Source organism: Labeo rohita, chromosome 7, assembly GCF_022985175.1.
Source record: "Labeo rohita strain BAU-BD-2019 chromosome 7, IGBB_LRoh.1.0, whole genome shotgun sequence".
NCBI lineage: Eukaryota > Metazoa > Chordata > Actinopteri > Cypriniformes > Cyprinidae > Labeo > Labeo rohita.
This window is the reverse complement of record NC_066875.1, coordinates 326,041-348,183: the sequence shown is the minus strand read 5'-3', so window position 1 is coordinate 348,183 and position 22,143 is coordinate 326,041. Positions and strand designations below refer to the sequence as shown.

Below are 22,143 nucleotides of genomic sequence, written 5' to 3'. Positions count from 1 at the left end.
CGACGCGGTGCTGGGTCAGCTCGGACGTGCGGCCGTATTTCTGGATCCCGAGAACTCCACGGGCTCAAGGTTGATGTGTGGCCGTGAAGTATCGGCCCCTCCGGGAGACTAATAGCTCCAGTAATGAAGCGTCGTTTGACTGCGTGATTCACTCAAACACCCAAATCTTTATTGCCGTGTTTGTAAAGGCAGGCCGTATATCAGCGAGGAGCCGGTCAGCGCGGCCTTGTTCTGGAGCCAAAGGCTGATGCGAACGTACACACAAACTCTTCTAGCAAATCTCAAGCCAAACAGATTCTAAGCCGCAGCTCGAGGATCAGTAAAAACAGGTATTATGACCCAGACGCTCTGGCACCAAGACGAGTCTCTGATTATACCCGGGGTTGATTACTCACCATCAGCGCTGAGGAACGCATCGCATTACTGTGTTGCTCCGAAGAAGTCAACTAATTAGTGGTGTTTCCTAAGGAAAGAATCACTATTATCATTGCTCACCGCTCAAATCATGCGTCTTGTTGAGGAGACGTGTACTGTTACTCTACTAAGCAATTCACGAAACTCCCATAAGAAGGAACCCATGATATATCCAGAGACTTGAAGCTGCCGGATTCCCAAAACAGAGAACAATGTTCTTCAGAAAGCATCGTCCAGCACCTTTACCTCTTATTTCACGTCTCTTTAACCGCACCGCTTCAAGCGGTCCATAGGGTGTCTTACAGCCTCATGCAAGGGTCATTTCTCTCCGATTCATAAACGCCTTCCTCCACAGTCTGCGACTTCATCTGAGGGAATCTGACCCGGGACCAGACGCTTGACGTTTTAGATGTAAATTTCATTTGGAAGACAGAATCAGATGCAATATGATGGCAGACATTAAAGTCAGATTAACCCCCGCCTGGATCCACGTCTCAGGATGAGGGACGTGTTGGTGCCGGCGACGCTTGGCTCGTCGCCCCATTCAGGGGAAGAGCCTTCGGCGACAAGCGCGAGGCACCGCCGTCGGATTATTCAGGAAACTGACAGCCTTAACGGATAGAAATCTCACGTTTGATCCTGCTCCGTGATATCAGATGTCTTTTCCCACGATGCAGCGTGCTGTTTTACATGATACGCTGGCATTCAAGAGTCAAGACATGAAGTTTTATTGCAGCAGAACAAGAAACTGACAACAATTAATAAACTCTCTAAAGTTTTTCTTCATCCATGAGCGCTTCTGTCAGTGTGATCATTGTCTAACTGTGGATATTCACAAACTTTTTCTAAAAGTTATGATCATTTCCACCATATCTCAAGCAATTCATTTAGGCTGCTTTATTTTCTGATGAAAAGCACAGTGTCTGAAGTTGTTTACCAACACCGTTGTCTTATTAGTAAACAAGCACATTAACATTTTATTTATTTATTTATTTACTTTTTTTTTTCCCACTTTTTGATATCAGTTCACTTTTGTGGTTAAAAAGTGGGGTTAAAAAGGACGAGATGAAAACGAGATGTTTCATCTCAAGGGGTTATCCTCTTAACACACTAATAAATGTCTAAGTTAAAGTCTAAGTTAATCATAATAGACTAGTATGACTTATATTCTCTATTGTTTATTTGTTTTATTTATTTATTATTTTGTAAGTATAAGAGTCTCATTTGTCAGTTCTTATAAATATTCTAAAAAGATTTTAAAAAATAAATATAATAATTATGTATTAATTAATTTTCAAACCTTACACTGAAACATTTTATATGATTATTTCCTTTACATTGATTTTCAGTTTTTGTAGATTTGATACAGGGATGTTTATATATATATATATAGAGAGAGAGAGAGAGAGAGAGAGAGAGATAAAAATATATAAAAGTGCCGGTACTTATATAGAAACCTATTCACTGGAGCCTGATAAAAAAATGCTTATTTTAAAGAAAAATGGATTTAGAGGCTATTGCATCTGAACTCTTCATATTACACACACACATACACTGACGTATGAGGATTTTTGACAGGTCAATTTTAAAATATTAAAAATTATAATATCTGTTGTAATTGTTCAAAATTAAGAATCTTGTACACGCACAAATTCATATTAAAATTTAAAATTATGTGATTTTAGTGTTCTCTTCACCTTGATGAATTGGCCATAGCCTTAAAAAAAAAAAAAATGTCATGTGGTGTGACCATGATTTATATTGAAATTAATTTATTTCCTTAACAAGCTTATTATTTTTTATTTTTTTAGATGTTCTAAGTAATTAAAGTGATTAGAAACAAAGTGATTGCATTTATTTGGAGCTTTTGTAAATAATGATCTCATATTTTTGTTTTATCATTTTTAGAGTTGGCTTTTTAAATGTAGTTAGCAGACTTTTCCTGTAAACTGCATAAAACTGATAAAATGATTTAAATAAAATACCATTCGCTTAAGTATGCTGTAGCAGTGATTCATATTTCAACCACAGAAATTAGATATTTTATTTTTACTTTAATACAGTTATTCCCTTTATTGGTCGCACCACATGATGAGTGGTCACTCCGAATGATGCAGAGGCCTTATATCATTAAAAATCTATTTAACGAGACGTGTGTGAAAACTGCAGCACATGACATTAATTGCAGGCATTTCTTTAGCCCCAGTTGTTTCTGAACTTTGCCCAATCTTGGCTGCTCAATTGACCCCCTTTGCTTTGCTTTGACCCTTTGAATTGCTATAAGTACTATTGTTGAATGAATTTCATCATAAGTCCCAAAATGGTAGTTTCTTGATGGTCGCATGACATATTTCATAAAATGGAAATCATCGGACAAAGTTAGTTCGTATATTATGATGGAAAAAATAAATACAAATGCTTTGCAATTTTATATAGGATTACGAAACTCTTGTAAATCATGCCAAATAGTGCAGAAAATTAATCTGTATAAATTTAGGGTAATTTCAAAGATGTTTTCATAACAGTTATGGCCGGACAGTCACGCCACATGATATTTTGACACTTTAAATAACCGAAAAATTGCAAATAACTAGTATTCTTTGAAAAGTTAAAGTGGGTCCATATATATGACAGGTACTCCATACACAGTGCACAGCATAAATGAGTACACCCCCTCTGAATAAATATAAAAAATGTATTTTCTTAATGATCACTAACATAATTCATGGAAAGATGGCAAAATGTAAATGTATTAAATGTATACTTAATAAAAACAACAAAATATATGCCAATATCTTCTGTAAAATAAGTAAATTAGCCAATTTTGTTGAAATCAAGGATTGCAGAAATGAGTACACCCTAGATGTAATTCAGCAAATGTATAATATTATAGTACTTAGTATGTCCTCAAGAACTTTAAGTATACCGCTCTGACCCTTCTTGGTACAAGTTCATGACAAAATGCCACATCTGTCCTGTTTAACTCCTGGAGGACGAGCTCCTTAAATGCCCTGGTCTTTAATGGGGAGCATTGCTCATCTCGTCTCTACAGAATTCCCCACAGAGTGTTAAGACTGAGTGAAATGCATGTCCACTGAAGGATTTACACCTTGGGAGAATGAATGTCTTCACTGTCAGGCTGAAAAAAATTGCCATTTAATGCAGGGAATAAGGGGAGGGTAGCATCTGCAGTTTTTTTGTATTACGTCACACAGTGGTGTGTGAATTCATGACAGCACTGACAAAGCACAACTCCCTCACACCTTCAGCACTCATACATCCCTATAGAAGAGCTTTACCACCACTGAACATCACTGTGGGAACCAGACACTTCTCACCGTACTCCTCCTCTAGCAACAACACAACATTTTAGGTGATTTTGGATCTGAAATGATTGACTTGGTCTCTTGAGACCAGAGTATGGATTCCCAGAAGTCTATATTTTGTAAATTTGGGCCTCAGAAGAGGTTAAATGAGTTTATTGTGCTTTGGCTACAGTAGGTAATTCTAGTGGTGACAACCACCATGCATGTCACTTCTGCAGGCTGCGTCGTAAAGTGTCACTCTTATCATAACTTTTGCCGGCTCTGAGACACTTACATGGTATTTCTCCGGCTCTTTTTGTAGCAAAAATTCACTCATCACTAAATGAAAACTTAAAGTGAAGACCTGAATAGTTCAGGAGCTTTGTCACAAGTCCATTGTTTTTGAATGTCGGTGCTACTTCTGCTATATTTTCACACTTCCTATATTCCTCTTGTACCACTGTACTCTTTTATGCTCAGAAATAAATCTCCTGACAGTTCTCCCAAATGGTTTCATTGTTGACAGCATGAAGTCTGTGTATGATTCAGTAGGCTATAAAACACCTTTGACTGTCAGGAAATTACCTGTTGATCAAAAATAGCCTACACTTTTTATTTAGTTTTATTTAGCCACTTTCAGGAGGGTGTACTCATTTTTGCAACACAACATTTTATAACTTTAATAAGAAAATCTTATTCTGCTGAATAATTTTGACATTCTTCTTTGGTAATTGATCAAGCAGGCTTGTTGGAACATTACATCTCCAAAGAGCCCTAACATGTCTTCTAAGTAAAGAGTAATTGCTGAATTTGTTCTAGTTTTAGAGGGGGTGTTGGTGTACTCATTTATGCTGTGCACTGTACAAGTCATCTTTAAAATGCATTAAAAGCAATTTTTGCATTCAGACAGAAAATGTATGCGCCTTTTAACTTCACTCACACACACACACACACACATATACATACATATATGTGCGTGTGTGTGTGTGTGTGTGTGTATTGTGATGAGCATTTAACAAAAAAGGAACAATTTTAAATAAGATGTCAACCTTTGAGACACAGAAGTGGCCAAAGTTGGAGAAACACCCATTTATTTTGCATTTTGTCATTCCGGATGCCAGATAAAAATGTTATACAATTGACAGTCAAAAATACTGCGAAATCTGATAGAAATCAGCCAGAGCAAACTTTTCATATAAACTCTGTCACTGATGGATTCAGAAAATAATTGCTCCTTTTTTTCTGAAAATGAATTGCTTGACGATAACAAATATTTAGACAATGAATCTCGACAGTGACTTGTATTCACGCGGCATGTACGATTACCAGTTTAAAATAATGGACGGGGCTTCTGAAAATCAGTGTGGAGATTAATCAAATCAACCAGAATGCAAATCATTCTGCAGAGTTTATCTAATGAGTGGAAAGAGAAAATTAACAGACAGAACAGCTAAGAAACAAATGGTCTCTGCCAGACTAATGCTAATTAGGTGTTTCTGGATGAAGCTAAAGCTAGTACCGCAACATTTACACAATATTAGAGTGAGGCTACATATAACTAATTTAAAAAGTTATTCTTCATTAGGGTTTTGCTTCTGGGCCCTAATTTTCCACTGGATGTCAAGTGGTGAACCAACACTGTTCATCACACAAAGTTAACAAATATGTAAACATTTTGGGGAACATAAGACATTATGTGATGCTGTAAACTGGTAAAACTGAGTCTGTTCTGAGTCGATCATCAGAGCGACGATACTGCAGATAATATCTTTCGGTTTTTCGTCATTATTGTAACTCGCTCTCTCCAGCTGTCGATGCGATTGATTGACAGTTGCCACAGTGACAGCAGCAGTCGCCGAGGAGACGGGATCACCACGCGTAACGAGAGACAGTCACTTTTCGCCGTGGAGAAAGAACCGCTCGGCCCGGCAATGACAGCTCTCAGAGCCGCAATGACAGAAAGATGGAGAAACGCATTCTAATGCTGCAGAAGAGCTGGAGAGACTCTCGCTGGATGTTGGCTGGTAACCAAAGAGTTGACGGCAGCCATTGACTTCCACGGTGTGGAAAAAAATACTTTTGTGTTCAGCAGAAGAGAGAAACTCCTACAGGTCTGGAACAACTTGAGGTAGAGTAAAAGATGACAGAAGTTTCTTTTTTCTTCTGTAATAAGTAGTCCTTTGAGTTTGAGCACTAGGACGCTGAACGTGTGTGTTTGACTGACGTGAATCAGGGATGTGATCCATGAAGAAAGTTTACGGATGGCTCCGTCAGAACTGATCCGCGGCGACTAGACGCGATAATGAAACGAGCCCCGAGACTCCCACAGTTCTCTTTGTCCAGCCGCGCTTTCATCCTCTCTCTTTCTCTCTGATTGATCACATGTATTGTGTCTCGTCCCTCTATTTTACAGTTGAGGGTTCTTGAAAGGGCCGCTACGTCAATCTGTCGCTTCTCGCGCACCAAAAGAAAGAGAATTTTTTTTTTTGTATAAATCAGCCTCCACACTTTCATCAGTTTCACAGTGTTTGATGCGCCGGACGTCTCGGACGACCCTCTCCGCTTTTACAAAGGCTCTGCGCCGAACCCTAGTGAGCCGCCTACCTGAACAGCGCTGAAAGACATCGCAGACACACCTGCGGTCACGTTCAACAGCTAATCACGCTAAAGATGACATTAAAGACATGTACTTCGGCCCAGAGTGCACTGTTCAACAGAACAAAGGTAGTGAATACGCAAGAAAAATGTTGACAGTAATTCTAAATCACTTACTACCAAAAAAAATAAATCAATAAAAATGTCATTAAAATTGCTGTCTCATTAAAAATGGATTATTTAAGCCAGCATTTGTGTGTGCAGTCTGTCTTTGTTGGTGGTAATTACACTAAACTAAAGAAAACTTTATAGCATTGCTCATCACGGCTGAATTTTGCGCAGTAAAACAACAATAATGATGATGAGTTATTTATTTATAATAATAAGATAATGATAATGTTCTATATTCATAATGTTTAGAATTTATAAATACTGTGAATTTTATTTAAAAAATATTATTATTATTATTATTATTATTATTATTATTATTATTTTTAAATACAATTTAAGTATTTTATTCTGGAAACATGGAAACCAACCCCAACAGTCTTCAGAATGTAAAACGACCCATGACGTCTTGTTATGAATGTAGTTACTTACTGAAAAACTGAAAAACTTCACCTTTAAAGGGGTCATCGGATGCCCATTTTCCACAAGTTGATATGATTCTTTAGGGTCTTAATGAAAAGTCTATAATATCCTTTGGTTAAAAATTCTCAATGGTTGTGTAAAACAACACCCTTTTTACCTTGTCAAAATCAGCTCTGCAAAAATCATCTCATTCGGGTTGAGGCTGCTTTAAATGCAAATGAGCTCTGCTTGCCCCGCCCCTCTCTTCTCTCTGAGGAGTGACGAGCCTGTTTACTTTAGCCGCATTTACCCGCTAAACTTGCAAACTAGCACGTTATTAGGAAAGGCGATCGCAAAGATTCATAAAAAAACCTTATACTCACTCCTGCTGTAAGTGAAGCTGGATCACGAATGATTTGCGCGAACACAGACGGATATATGTAGATCGGGAGGTTCATTCCCTTCACAAACAAACGTAATCCACTGCATCTTCAGCAGCTCAGATGTCGGGAGTAAATGACGACCACTATGTTCATTATTACATCCAGCAACACAACACCTCAATCGCTCAATTTTAGTCTAACTTACAACCCTGCTCCGGCATCAAAACATGGAGGCTGGACTGTGACAGCTGATCTGAGGTAAGACTCTCATGTCAATCAACTATTGTGGGAGTGGCCTCTGTCATGTGACGCCACAACGACAGGCATCTGAGAACGACTCGATTTGAAAAAGGGGATATTATTTTTACAGATTAATTAAAAACCACTGCATGGATTTTTATCATTATAGTGTAGATTTGTACATACACTGACAACACACATTAATGTTCAAACAACATGAAAAAGTGAACTTAGCATCCGATGACCCCTTTAAGATATTTAGATTGTGATGTGATCTGTATTTCTCTAAATCTGAGTCACCTGTTCTGCATGTTTTAGCATGTGAGAGTCAGTTTGATGACTTCATGAATAAATACAACATGCAACAAAGCAGAACACACACACACACACACACACAATGGTTGGCTCTGTTAATTGCACCGAGAGTTATAGGCTGTATTGATGAGGTCTAATCACGACTGTCAATGATATTTATGAGCTCAGCGTCACAAACGTGCTGGTCAGATTAAAGCCTCATTAATAAAGTCCGTCCAGCAGGTATTAAACAGCTCATCTCACTCCAGCAGGAAGAAAGCTTACACCACATTATAATTCATTAATACGGCACCACCAGCTCTCTCTCTCTCTCTCGTGTGTGTGTGTGTGTGTGTGAACTCCGGCTGGGTGAACCCCAGTAATTAAAGCATAAATTGGGCCTATTGAGGCTCACAGACCAAACACACGACGCCCCAAACAATCACTCGATTTCTGCTCCGCCAACACACACGCTTTCAAATCAAAATCAAAGAGCGTCCAAAACCACCCAATCTGATCTGAATCTTAATGACGTGAACGCAGAGCTTTATCAGGGACACGCACACATGTGAAACCCCAGCTCACAGACACTCAGAGACAGTCAACGACCTGCGGGGTCAAAGGTCAGAGGGACAGTAAGAGGTCAATGCTGTAACTACACCAGCCGTGAGTGTTTGATAAAGCGATTACAGACGTCCTCGGGGTTCAGAGGTTATGAGTCACACTAACTCTCTCTCGCTGTGTTAGTAGTCCAGATTCCTAACCAGCTTGTGATGCTGTGTTCATGTGTGTGACTGGAATATGATGAGTATTGTAGTCTCATATGAAGTACAACACATGACAGAGTGTGTAAGTGTTTGCGTGTGTGTGGGGCCTAACATGAGCTGATGTAGCAGAGAAATCTACTAAATATACCTTGAGCCCCAAAACACACACACACTTGACCAGATTAATAAGATGTCTCATACAAACAGTGTATTGTATTAACCTAAACCTAACCAAATCTAACCATACCTAACCCTAACTAAATCTAACCAAATTAACCCTAAATAAATATAACCAAACCCAACTTAAACCGGACCATAACTAAAACTAGCCAAACCTAACCAAAACTAAATTTAACCAAACCTAGCCCTAAATAAACATAACTACACTAACTTAAACCTAATCATAACTAAATCTAACCAAACCTAACCCTAAATTAATATAACCAAACCTAACTTAAACCTAATCACAACTAAATCTAAGCAAACCTAACCCCACATAAATGTAGTCCTACCTAACTTAAACCAAACCCAATTTAAACATAACCAAATCTAACTTAAACCTGACTATAACTAAACCTTACCAAACCTAACTTAAACCTAATCACAACTAAATCTAAGCAAACCTAACCCCACATAAATGTAGTCCTCCCTAACTTAAACCAAACCCAATTTAAACATAACCAAATCTAACTTAAACCCAACTATAACTAAGCATTACCAAACCTAACTCCAACCTAATCATAACACCGTCTAACTAACCCTAACCCTTTACTACCTAACTTCAGCCAAACCACAAGTAAACCGAACCAAACACAATTCATTCCTAACTAAATCTTACTTAAACCAGACTATAACTAAACCTAACCAAAAATAACACCACTTTACCCTGCCTCTAGTCCTACTAACCGTTATAAACCTACTGTTATGAGGGAAGTGTATTCCACACATATCACTACAAATTCTGAGAAGTGTTGCAGCAAATTCAGTCATTAAAAATGGTGTGAAATGCTGCAATGTCTAAATATTTCTATTGTGTAGTTCAGTTAGCGTTTAGCTGCTCTGGCAAATAAAGCAAGCTTTGGAAATCACACATGAAAAGAAACCTGGCAGATGTTTCCTGCAATTCTGATTTGTCTTTCTGCACTTTTCATTTTTCTCCACCAGCAAAACCATTGTGAGAGAAGCTTTCGATACAATCCAAACAAACACACAAACACACACACACATACACACTCGCTGTGTCTGTAAGCCGTGTGAAGAATGAGCTAATGTCTGAGCGCTGATGGATCGTGCTGTAGGTGTATAAAACAGTTCAGTTTGCCTTTGTTTGTTTCCTCAGAGTTTGTATTAATGACGTGCCAGCGTCTCTGTCGAGATGCTCCCAGCATGCTTTGCTCGTGCTAACAGAGCTGATGGGAGCGGGGCGGGCATTCATCACTGTCAGTCACAGCTCAGCGGCGGTTCTGATTGGATGGTCAAGATTTAGAGAGAACAAAAGCTCAGCACAATGATTTCACAATCGGCAAACTAGACAACGTGTGCGTGTGTGTGAGAGAGAGACGGTTTTGCTGCTGAAGTGCTACACCTGCACACCGTCAGCAGATCGAGCCGCCGCCGAACGCGCTTACACACGCACATGCCCACATGCACAGAAGCGACGGAACGTTACCTCTGAAAGCCCTGGCGAGGATCCTGAGGACTCAGGAGCTGAAAAACAAAAGCAGTTCCACTTAAAACCACACAAACACACATGAAAGCGTTTCCCCTCGCTCGTCCCATCAGTCTAATCTCAGGAATCAGTCAGCGGAGGGAATGAGGAAACACGCCGCCGTAAAGTTCATCACGCCATCAGCGGGCGGCTGAACGTGGGAAGCGTTCGTTCTGCGAGTAATTGAACTGCAGGCGTCTGAAAGGTCAGAGATTATTGGACAGCTGACAATCCGGGAAAAGCCGTCGATTCATTTAGCGAGAGAAAGCAGGAGATTTCTATGACTTTCTACGAGACTGTGAGCGATCACCGATTGTAAAAGCAGAAGTCGTTTTTCTCGACGGCCGCGCCACGAGTTTGAGTGACAGTGAAGACTGTGCAAATACTTCTGTTGTTTTATGATTTTCAGTTTAGTGCCAAATACTAACCATATATTAACAAATGGCATTAAATTTATCAGAAGTGACAGTAAAGACATTTATAATGTTACAACAGATCTATATTTCAAATGACTGCTGAACTTTCTATTCATCTGTGAATCCTGAAAAATAAAATGTACGATGGTTTCCACAAAACACCAAACACCACAGTCTTTCTACAAACTTACTTGCGGTTTCTTTGAAATTCTTTATGAAATTCACTAGCAATTTGAGTGAAAATTGTGTCAAAGTAAGGGTACATTTTGTCAAATTGATCCCATTCATGCACATCCATTAAAATTAGAGGTCGACCGATGTATCGGTTTGGCCGATTAATCGGCACCGATAGTTGATAGAATAGAAGCAGTTAAATTGTGAAAGTACACAATATCCATATGTATGCAGTTTCAATACTGTGGCCTTTGTGTAGATATTTAAAGATGGCCATCTTGTTGTTGATGTAATGGTAACACTTTACAATAGGAGTCCATTTGTAACATTAAGATTGATAAAAGCTGTAGAATAGAACTATTGTAGTGTTAATTTCAGCATTTACTGATATATTTTAAAAATTTTAGTTGCTTTTGTTAACATTATTGAACAATGAACTGTAATGATCAATATATAATTACAGTAGAGCACTATTTATTTTCCGCTCAGTATCCATTTTAAAAACTATCGGTCGATTAATTGGTATCGGTCAGTGTGGTCCAACCTAGTTATCGGTATCGGTAAAATCCAATATCGGTCGACCTCTAATTAAAAAAATGCTGAATTATTCATGCCAGGCCAGTAGGTGGCAAAGTCACTTTGTAAGAAACACTGCATGGCTGCACACATACACATTCCTACAGACTGAACTGAACATAATATGCGTGTGACGTCACTGTTTTCAAAGATTAGTGAAAGACAATAATGGTATTGTTTTTCGTTTGCGTTTTCTGGCTGCCAAAACGCCACTGTCATGTAAACGAATGGCAAAAAGGCATAGTTTTCTGTTTTTAGTTGAAAAGCGGTGCTGTGTAAACACCCCCTAAATTCTACACCACTGTTCTGTTTGTTCATTCACATTTGAATATAACGTCAGCTGTCTGTCTGTTCAGTCCCGAACTGATGACTGACAATCCGGTCAGCCAATCAAAACGCAGAATGTGAGCACTGGCTCCACCTGCTGAATCATGGCACAGCTTCTGTTCAGTGTGCGTTTTTCCCACGTGTTCTTCTGTGGTGTGAACGGCGGTGAGTGTGATTGCGCTGATGGGCTCGTGCTCCAGCAGAAGCAGCAGGTGAGTTTCACAGCTCCCGATTGGCTGCGAAGCCACTGTCGTCGTGTCCGCCGAGCGCTCGTCCCCTGGGTCCTCATTAAACTCTGAAGACGCTTCGCTCGCAGGATTCCTCAACACTCTCTCAATTGGTTCTGGAGTCCCATGAGGCTTTGCAACCAGTTAAAGTCCATTACGCTCACAAGCAGCCACACGTCCAGAAGCAGCTTCAGCGTAACCGGCGGCAGTGTGTTCAGTGTCGGTAAAACGTGCGGTAAAAACCAGCTAATTGGTTAACGGTGCGAGCATTTCACTCACATTTGTGTTTAACAAGAGTTATTCACACACTTTGGAGTAAGTGTAAGAATAAAAAAAAAAAAAAATCGTATTATTATTATTATTATTTTTTAAATTTAACAATAGAAATGCAGGAATCATGATACAGCCTAACGTGATTTAGGCTTGTTTATCATTTTAAATTCCTGAATTGAGATTTTTTGTATTTAAATAAACTGAAATTCACTTGTAAATGTCTCACTGTATCCCTTTATCAAGGAAAAACTAATCATTTGATCAATTTTATTTCATTTTAGTTTACAACCCATAAATTGAACTTCTCAGAAAGGTGGCACTTTGTATGTATTTGTTTTTTTTATTATTATTATTATTATTATTATTAAAATCAACTAGGTTTCTCATTTATTTATTTATTTGCTTAAATTATGTAGTTTTACAGTAAAGAAACCAAAGCAATTTGGGCTCTGCTGGACATACAGGAGTTGACCAATCACAGTCATTGTATTAATTGGTATTAATGTACTGTACTTGTGGAAATACACACACACACACACACACACACACACAGTGTCGGGAGCAGATCTGCTGTAACATGGTGGAATAACATCTTCTCGGCTCGTTCTGCTGCTCCAGTCATGTGGAAATTACACATAGTGAAAGCGGAGCTTTAGAAATTCAGATGAGCTGGATGTGAACATATGTGTGTGTGTGTGTGTGTGTGTGTGTGTGTGTGTGTGCCTCGAGAAACGGCTCTCTTCCTCAGAATAAGTGGCTGTGCGGCAGGGGGTCGCGCCATGAAAACCTCCCCACGCGCTCGCGCTCACAAACAGACTCTTTCCTCAAATACATCAGCTTTTACTCTGCACTCCAGACATGACAAGACGCCGTTATCCAGCTCCGCACATGAGAATCTCTGATACCAGTGTTTAGACAGCTCATGATAATCAAGATAAAAGAAGCATAGTGCACATTATTTCAGTTTTCTTCCCTGCTAAACTCTATTTATAATATTTATAATATTAGTCAAGCGTATTTTGCACCAAAAGTAATGCATTCATTCTATTTGTCTTCTAGAATGAAATAGCTTTTTTTTTTCCTCTTCTTTTTTTTTTTTTATTTGTTCTTTAGCTGCCATATGTTTGGGTTGAAGATGGAGTTCAGCATGTTTTGATAATTAATTTCCAAATGTCAAGAAATAATACGAGCCCTATAAAACTTGTCTAACTCTCAGTGAGGGGTACTTGGGCCACTAATGTTAAGATGAAATGAAGCAAAATTATAATGGAATATATTTAGACATATGAAGAAGAAATGAACAAATATTGAAATTATCAATTTTAGAGAAGTAATTATCTCAGTGTTCATTTTTTTTTTAAACAAAAACAACAACAACAACAACAACAACAACAAAAAAGCATATATGAAGAGTTCCAATGCAAAAGCCATATTGGTCAAACATGAGATAACGATAACGAGTGAATGCTCTACACATGTATGTTCATCAAGTACTTTCACTTCAAATGCGCTCAATTCCAGCCTCAACCCATTCAGAGGTACCAGTACTTACATACAAACCTATACATACTAGCCAGAAAGAAATGCAAATTTTAAAGAGAAACGTCAGACGTACTTGGACGCTTTTGCATCTGAACTCTTCATATACAAACTGAAAATTGAGAATAAGAAAAAAGATCATTTAAAATATGAATAAACACTACAGTAATATATAATGTGAGCAGGTATTTCTGAATCACCAAAGCCCTACAGAGGTCACTGGCTTATTACGGGATGTTTGTGTTGTTATGGAGGCAGATCATTTGGGTTTGTCATTGACTAAACTAAAACCTAATGAGCCAGATTGCTAGAAGTATGGAACACACACACACTCACAGTGAGAGATTTATCCTGCTATAAAAGTTTACGGTGGATCATTGCGAGGGAGTTTGAGGCGCCTGAAGCTCTTCCAGGCCTGAAGAAGATGTTTCAGCTCTTGTTACGAGAGAAAACCGTCGTTAAGAGCAAATAAAAGCAAACGTCCACAGTCCCCTAGCCGCCGCGGGCCGTTACGCTGACCTGCGGGAGCCGAGCGCGACCTTCAAGGTCGACAGGTGAGCGCGCGTCCGCGTCGCCTCATTATTACGATGCTGCTTTTTACATGATGACAAACTGGACAAAAACTGAGTTAAACGTCATGAATAAATAAACAGATGCTAATAAGAGCAAATGCACAGACGCTTCTATCCGCAGGGAAACATGTGCACATGAACAAATGAGCAAAGATATTCAGAATACTAATAACTCCACAACATACTGAAACACACACACACACACAACCTAGTCTTCAAACATCCATAGAGTAATAATGTGTGTGTGTGTGACCCTAAATACACACATAATATGAAATGAGCAACATGAATCATGTCTGCTGTTTAGGAGCAAGAAGGTCAAAACTAGAGATTTAGTATAGACACACACACACACACACACACACACACACACACACTATATGTATTAGACTAATAACTCCTTTAGGGTCGTGCGTTACTGTGACTTTACCAGGGTGTTGTCAGAAAGCCCATTATCTGTAGTAAAACCACAGTAACATTGCAGCTCACTGCTTTTACAAAACACAGAGCACAGCAACATGACAAAAGACAGTACATAATGACATTTATTAATAATAAAAATCGCAACACCATTACTTTCACCAATTTATTTAGTTACTAGTGTAACTGTAGGCGTCTTACTGTTATTTTTGAAATTACACTGCAGATATTTACAGTACATTTGACAGAATATAAAATTTCTGTCGAATTCATCAAATATAGAATTAAACGGATCTGCATCCCAGGCAGTGAGAGAAATTAACTTTTCTATTAAATAGTGATATTTCCACTGTTAAAATGATTTCCAGGTGTATGTTCACCTTTATAAGGGCATCTTTTTAAATTGACTGTATGCCATGTGTTACATCATATTCATTAATTAAATCAGTAAATTCAACTAGAATTAAACTATTTGAAAATTTTACTAATCTAATAAAATGATATAGAAATGAAAAAAAAAAAACTATGAAAAAACAGTAATTATGTAAACTGTCACTGAATCATTCAGAGAAAAAAAAAAAAAAAAAAAAAGAGTGAACATCTTTATAAATGAGTCATTGAATGATTCGCTCAACCAGTTCATTCAGTAATGAAACTGCTGTTTGTTGATCAAAGATTTGTTTGGAACCATTTCATTGTCAAAACAGAGAAATTATACAATTTTGACGATACAGTGTCTAAAATGTAAGTAAATGTATATTCATTTATTACAGATTTCATACGACAGTCTAATAAACATCACTTGCAATTGTGCTGATATTTGGTAAAAACAGCACTTGCTTACCTGATACTGCTAAACTATGATAGACATTATTTATATTAAAATTATGAATATTACAGATATTTATCACTTTATCACTTTTAGTTGCATTAAAATTGTTAAAGCACCCCTGTAGTGAAAATCAAATTTTTTTGTTGTTTATTTGTCTATGCGGTGTTTTCATTGTGCTTTTAGACAAACCATGTGCCAATCCATTAATCAACACCACTGCTGAGTATTTTCTCTTTCAGACTGTAGTCTCCCAACGGCTGTCCCACAAACGCGATTATTTTTCCACATCACAAACTTCAATAACCAATCACTCTAATGGACGGACTCCTCTCATTAGCATGTGAAATGATGACCAGTACAAAACCAAACATTAAATAGAGTAAAACCACTAGCCACTAACTGCTAGCCCGAAGTCCGTCTCGCGTTGGCGTCCGCACTTCACACGCATACGTTCGCCGGCGCGAATCGGAATTAGGCTGCATTTGAGCCTTCAAAGCATTTTGAGGACACAACATCATCAAGTAAGTGACTTTACCGAATGTTATAATATCCACTATAGTCGTCCGCTAGTAAAAACATCGTTTTATCAGTTATTATCAGTGTATCGCCATTACATCGCATTTACTACAGTTCAGTTAATGGATCAGGAGGCTGTGGCTGGTGTGACTGAGTGGGGGCGGGGCTAATTTGCATATTCATACATAGTAAATGAGGCAAGAGAGGTCGTTACATTTAAGCTGTTTTAAGGCGTGAGAAATTTATTTTCATAAGACAAAAACATTTAAACATCTCATTTTGATGATCAAAGAGGAGTTTTAAGAGATTTTAACTACAGGGGGATTTTAAAATCGGAACCTAATCTCAGGTGTGTGTATATCGGCTATCTCACATGACTTCAAGCATTGATCATCCAATCCAGAGCGATCTGTTTGCTAATCGGTCATTCGGCTCCAGATGTTGAACAGGAAAACCAAACGACCGAATGCGATTCTGAGCAACTATTAAACCGCAAAGACTCTCGGTGGACGTTCAACCTCCGCCGTGTGACTGGAAAAGCACAGCGATTCTCTGCGGACGAGAGCGGCGTTGATCTACGGATCGTTAATGTAAGTTTTCACGGAGCGTTCATTAGCGTGGACGTCTGCGTTTGACACCTGTGCCGTTACAGTCTGATGTGACAGCACAGATGCTGTAGAACGCTTGCGTGATCTCCGGCGCATAATTCCAGAACATCTAACCGTGTTGAGAAATCGATGTGTCACACAGCTGTTTGATCTGCCCGCTTCTGTTACGATTAGAACGCCAGAGAGAAGCGGAGGAGCAGGAGGGAATTAGAGCACGAGACGCAAAAAAGACGAGCGACTCCAGGCTCTCGTGTGCCGATCCAGCCGCGCGGAAGTTTCCGGTGAATATTCGGCACAATGAAGCTCTGAAGACGCTCAAAGTGCGGGGAAATCAAGTGTGTTAAGAAACAGCTGAGATCAGAGGAGCATCTGCGGTTATTTATAGCGCGCCGGCCGGCTTTACATTCATTTAGACTTAATAAAGTACAGCCCCAGCATCCGCGCGACTCCGGCCTGATCAAAAGAGCTTCTGAGGGGGCTTATATTACGGCCGACTGTGTCGAAACATGACGTGAATGTGAGCAATTACACGCGGCGGCTCGAAATGCGGAGCGATCGTTTAATTACGCTTACGAGAGTTTGATGGAGTGGAGTGGCTGCTGGTGAATTAAAATGTGAAGTGAATCTCACACGGACGGTCTGCATCACACGTGTGACACTGCGTGTTGACGCGTTTGACCGGGTTTTACAGGAACACGAGGAGCCACATCACACAAACACATGCTGCCACTGCCAAACTAACAATCACTAGTAGTTTTTGGACGAGTACCATGATGTTCTTTGACATTCTTCATCACAGCATACATCAACATTCATCAGGCTGTTTTCTCTGAGGTGTCAAGCGTGGACTTTGTTTGTTTTTTTTTAAGTCTCATCAAGGTTGCATTTATTTCATCAAAAGTACAGATATACTGGTACTACAGATATATATATATATATATATAGCATTATGTTATTACAATATAAAAATAATGGTTTTTGTTTTAATTCACTTTAAAATATAATTTTTTCCTGTGATGCAAAGCTGAATTTTCATCAGCTGTTACTCCAGTCTTAAGTCTCACATGATCCTTCAGAATTTGTTCTAATATGCTGATTTATTATCAGTGTTGAAAACCGGATTCTTTAATGAATAAGTTAAAAAGAACAGCATTTATTCAAAATATAAATATTTTCTAAAAATGTAAATCTTCACTTTTTAATAATTGAACACATCCTTGGTGAATAAAGGTATTAACTTCTTTCAAAAAAAGAAAGAATAAAAATGTACTGACCCCAAACTTTTGAACAGTAGTGTATATTGTTAGAAAACCTTTCTAGTTTAAATAAATGCTGTTCTTTTTAACATTTCATTCATCAAAGAATCCTGAAAAGTATCACAGGTTCCAAAAAAAAAAAATATTAAGCAGCACAACTGTTTTCAACATTGATAATTCTAATAATAAATCAGTATATTAGAATGATTTCTGAAGGATCATGTGACACTGAAGACTGGAGTAACAGCTGATGAAAATGTAGCTTTGCATCACAGGAATAAATTATATTTTAAAGTATATTAAAATAAAAACCATTATTTTATATTGCAATAACATTTTGCAATATTACTGTTTTTTTCTGTATTTTTGATCAAATAAATGCAGCCTTGATGAGCATAAGAGACTTCTTTAAAAAACATTACAAGTCATACTCATCCCATTTAAAAATTTTATCCGTTTGTCTTGAAGTGCTAATATATTTAAAATAGTATGATTTAATGAAGTAAAATAAATGTAAAAATAAATTACAAATAGATATGTGTTATAAAAAAAAGGGAAAAAAAAAAGGATAGTTTGTATAGTTTGCCAGATCTTCAATTGCTTTTGCTTTCGTTTGAGGGTATTTAGTACCACCTAGTACCTCGTACAACCGGGCCTGGCTAACCACTACAATTGCAGCGTAGCTGACAACGGGGATGACTAACCACACCTGGTACACCAGAAAAAAAGAAAAATGAAAACAAAAAGAAAAACAAATCTACTATGCTAGGTTTCTTTTCATTTATTTTAAACAGACAGTAGTACAAATTACAATTTTTTCCACCTACATGTGAAAATACTAAATATTATATCAAATTAATGTCATATATAGGCTATACAATCTGCATACAAGGAATAAATACTAGTCATATTTAATTTAGTTAACTAATAGACAAGGGGGAAAAACTGTGCAACACGTAATGTAGCCGATTTGCTGAGTTTCAGTTCAGTTTTGTGACAGAAAGGAAACTCAAATGGCAGAAAGCGACATCCTATTTGTTTTTTGTTTAAGTTGATTTTGCTGGTATGAGGAAAAGTTGAAGTAATCGCGCCAGCGCACAAACACAAAACATACCAGTTCCAGGTGTCTAGTATTGCTAACTTACAGCGCAGTTGGTACTTTATCAAAATAAAACACAGTGAACCAAACATCAGCACTCCTGCCTCACTGTGTCACCGTTAGAACGTGACTGAAGTAAAAAGTCTATAGTTTACATAATAATTAATAGTTTACCATTTGGATGCATTGCAAATATGGAAATATTATGTAATGTTTGGATTTGTGCCGAATGAGGGAGGTAGGATACAAGAGCACAAAGCTCCATTTCACAAACAGTTGAGGCACACTCCATGGCCTCATACTAGAGATAAAACTAAGCTAGTATTTCCTAAAATGCGTATGCAGTCCTGTAGTTCAAACAGCAGCACGTGGCGCTAAAAACACCATAGTCATGGGATCGATTCACAGGGCGCACTTGAGCTGATAAACTGTCTTACAGCAAGTCATTTTTCCTGAAAGTGTGTGCCAAATGTGTAAACACAAAAAGCATGAATGGCAAGTGCAAATGTGTGTTACGTTCTGTCCCGCATCTGAGCGGCTCTGCTGCTGTCGTGGGTCGATCCACGCGCCGATAGAAACGCCACACGCTTATTATTCCAGCCGAACATCCTCCCACTCACACGCTCTCCTCCGGAGGGGGCGGCCGCGCGCTCGCTTAAAAATGTGATATTTATTCATGAAATTAAAGAGGGCGCAATTAACCGAGCTTGACGAGGGAGGTGATTGCCTTCATTTGCATAGAGTGCAGGACCCGTTAAGATTATTCGCATTATTATTATTGTTATTATTTCTTCTCTGGATCAGATTGGAGATGTTTTGCTGCTCATTGTGTGAATTACACCGGAGGATGGCGAAAGCTGCTCGGAGGAACACGGAGGCCGCGTTTCGCTTTCAACGGCCACTGTATTCAAGTGAGTCTTGAGCGTCAGACAGCCGGCGTGGAGACAGACGGGTGTTTGTGAGCGTATCCGGTGTGTGTGTTTGCATCACTGACACAGCTGCCACAAACAGATGCAATGTTTCCTCTTAAGTGAGCACAATACACACTTACACACACACACCGCAGTTCTGCATGGCTAATGCTAATAGTGTGGCAAGACAATTGCATAAGTTAGTCAGTAGCTTTACTTCTATCACCCGTAACTAGTACAGTTTTCAAAATACTGAAGCTTGTTAATGGAAAAAAAAGCTACAACAAGTGTCGTTATGTGATAAAACATTTCTCTGTGATATTTAGTCGTCTTAATCACACATATCGAGGGTACTTTAGTGTTTTTTGGACAGTTTCTTTGAATAAACCAGTTAAAAAGAGATCCAGCGTTTGGAATGAAACCACAGATTCAAGAAAGAAAACGGTTCTGTGTAACTTTGTCCGTCAGAAATTGTTTGGACGGTACATTCCAGAACGGAGTCAGATATGAATGTGCGGTTGCTAAAACAATAACTAGTTGTTACGCTAATAATAAACATACCAAACATTCCATCCACTCCAGTGGCCCAGTGACATCAGAGGACTCGTTTCTAACAATAGACCAATTTTAGTCTGTTGAAACTCCACCCCTGCAAGGTCAAGTTGATCTGCATACATTTGAGAGCCACACCCACATTTCAACATCCAATCAACTGATGCAAAAAAACAAGTCCCGCTTAAATTTTTTTATATTCAATAATACACTTCACTAGAGTGTATGTCACAATACGGAACAAAGATCTGTCGCTACTGTCATTGTTCCGTGGCTTTAACAACGAACGAACGAATAGCTTGGCAAGCTGCAGACGCAAATGGTTCTTTCTGAAAATCTCGCTTCAGATTTGTTTCTCTCAACCATCACACAACTGACGGCTCATATTTTTAATAGTATCTGTCATTATTCATAATCAACCTCCTGCGTAAAGCCCTTCACGCTGACCTCATTTAGCCCTGATACAGGTACCTCATTATGACGGTGGCCCGAAACGTTTCATAAATCAGATCTGGAGATGAGAGAGGCCGACTGGAAGCCTGCTCCTGTCAGAGCCCATAGAACAGAAAACATTAACGGAGGGAACGGGAAGGAGGTTCTGACAGAAACTCATCGTACGTAAATCAGCGCCATTTCCTGTCTCTCTCTATCTTGCGCTGTCTTCAGAATCTCCAACTATTGATGATTATGTCTTAATTAACATTAGAACTGACCTGAGCCAGACCACAGAGACGTGAAGACGCCAAACTGGAAAATAAGACGGACAGGAAAATGAAAGACGGGAAATGGAAAGACACAGGAAGCTAAATGAACAAAAAGGAAACAAACCCTGCATCCCAATGTGCATACTATCCATCCTAAATTCTATTTGATACAAGTAATTTTCAATATATTTAGGGCAGATAGGGTGGATAGTATGCACACTGGGATGCAGGGAAAGTGAGACAGGAAATGGGGAAAGACAGGAAGCTGAGATATATACAGGAAACAGAGTAACAGGAAGTTGAGAGAGACAGGAACCTGTGGGAATCAGGAAACTAAGTGAGAAAGGAAGCTAAGAAGAATAAAGAATAAACTGAGATAAACAAGAAGTTGAAACAAACTGGAAGTCGAAAGATAGAAAGTTGAGAGAAACAAGAAACCAAGAGAAACAGGACGTTCAGAGACACAGGAAGCTAAGAAATAAGAAACTAAGATAAACAGTAAATGGAGAGACAGGAAGCTGAGAGACAAGAAGCTGAGTCAGACAGGTTAAAAAATAAGAAATTGAGATACACAGGAATAGGGCTGTTTAACAATTAACTAATTAATCACCTCCAAAACAAAAGTTTTTGTTTGCATAATATATGTGTGTGTGTGTGTGTGTACAGTGTATATTTGCTATGTCTATAAATAAATATACATGTATGTGTGTGTGTAAGAAAAATATGTTATGCTTATATATTAAAATATTAATATATAATACCAGTTATATAAATATAAATCTATACATGTATATACACATTTAAATATTTTCTAAATATATACTGTGTGTATGTATTTACATATACATAAATATACACCCCTGAT

The 22,143-nt window shown here is 38.4% G+C and overlaps 1 protein-coding gene across 41 annotated transcripts in view; it reads right to left on the bottom strand.

The window, feature by feature from the left end:
* LOC127168251 (receptor-type tyrosine-protein phosphatase delta) overlaps positions 1 to 22,143 on the bottom strand; it is a 311,712-nt gene that overhangs the window by 135,433 nt on the left and 154,136 nt on the right. For 40 of the 41 annotated variants that reach the window (XM_051114908.1, XM_051114921.1, XM_051114911.1 and 37 more), the window contains exon 7: positions 10,238 to 10,275. The exons of the other annotated variant lie outside the window; for it this stretch is intronic. The gene's annotated coding sequence lies outside the window, so the exon portion shown is untranslated. The remainder of the gene's footprint in view (positions 1 to 10,237; positions 10,276 to 22,143) is intronic. 41 annotated transcript variants of the gene reach the window in all.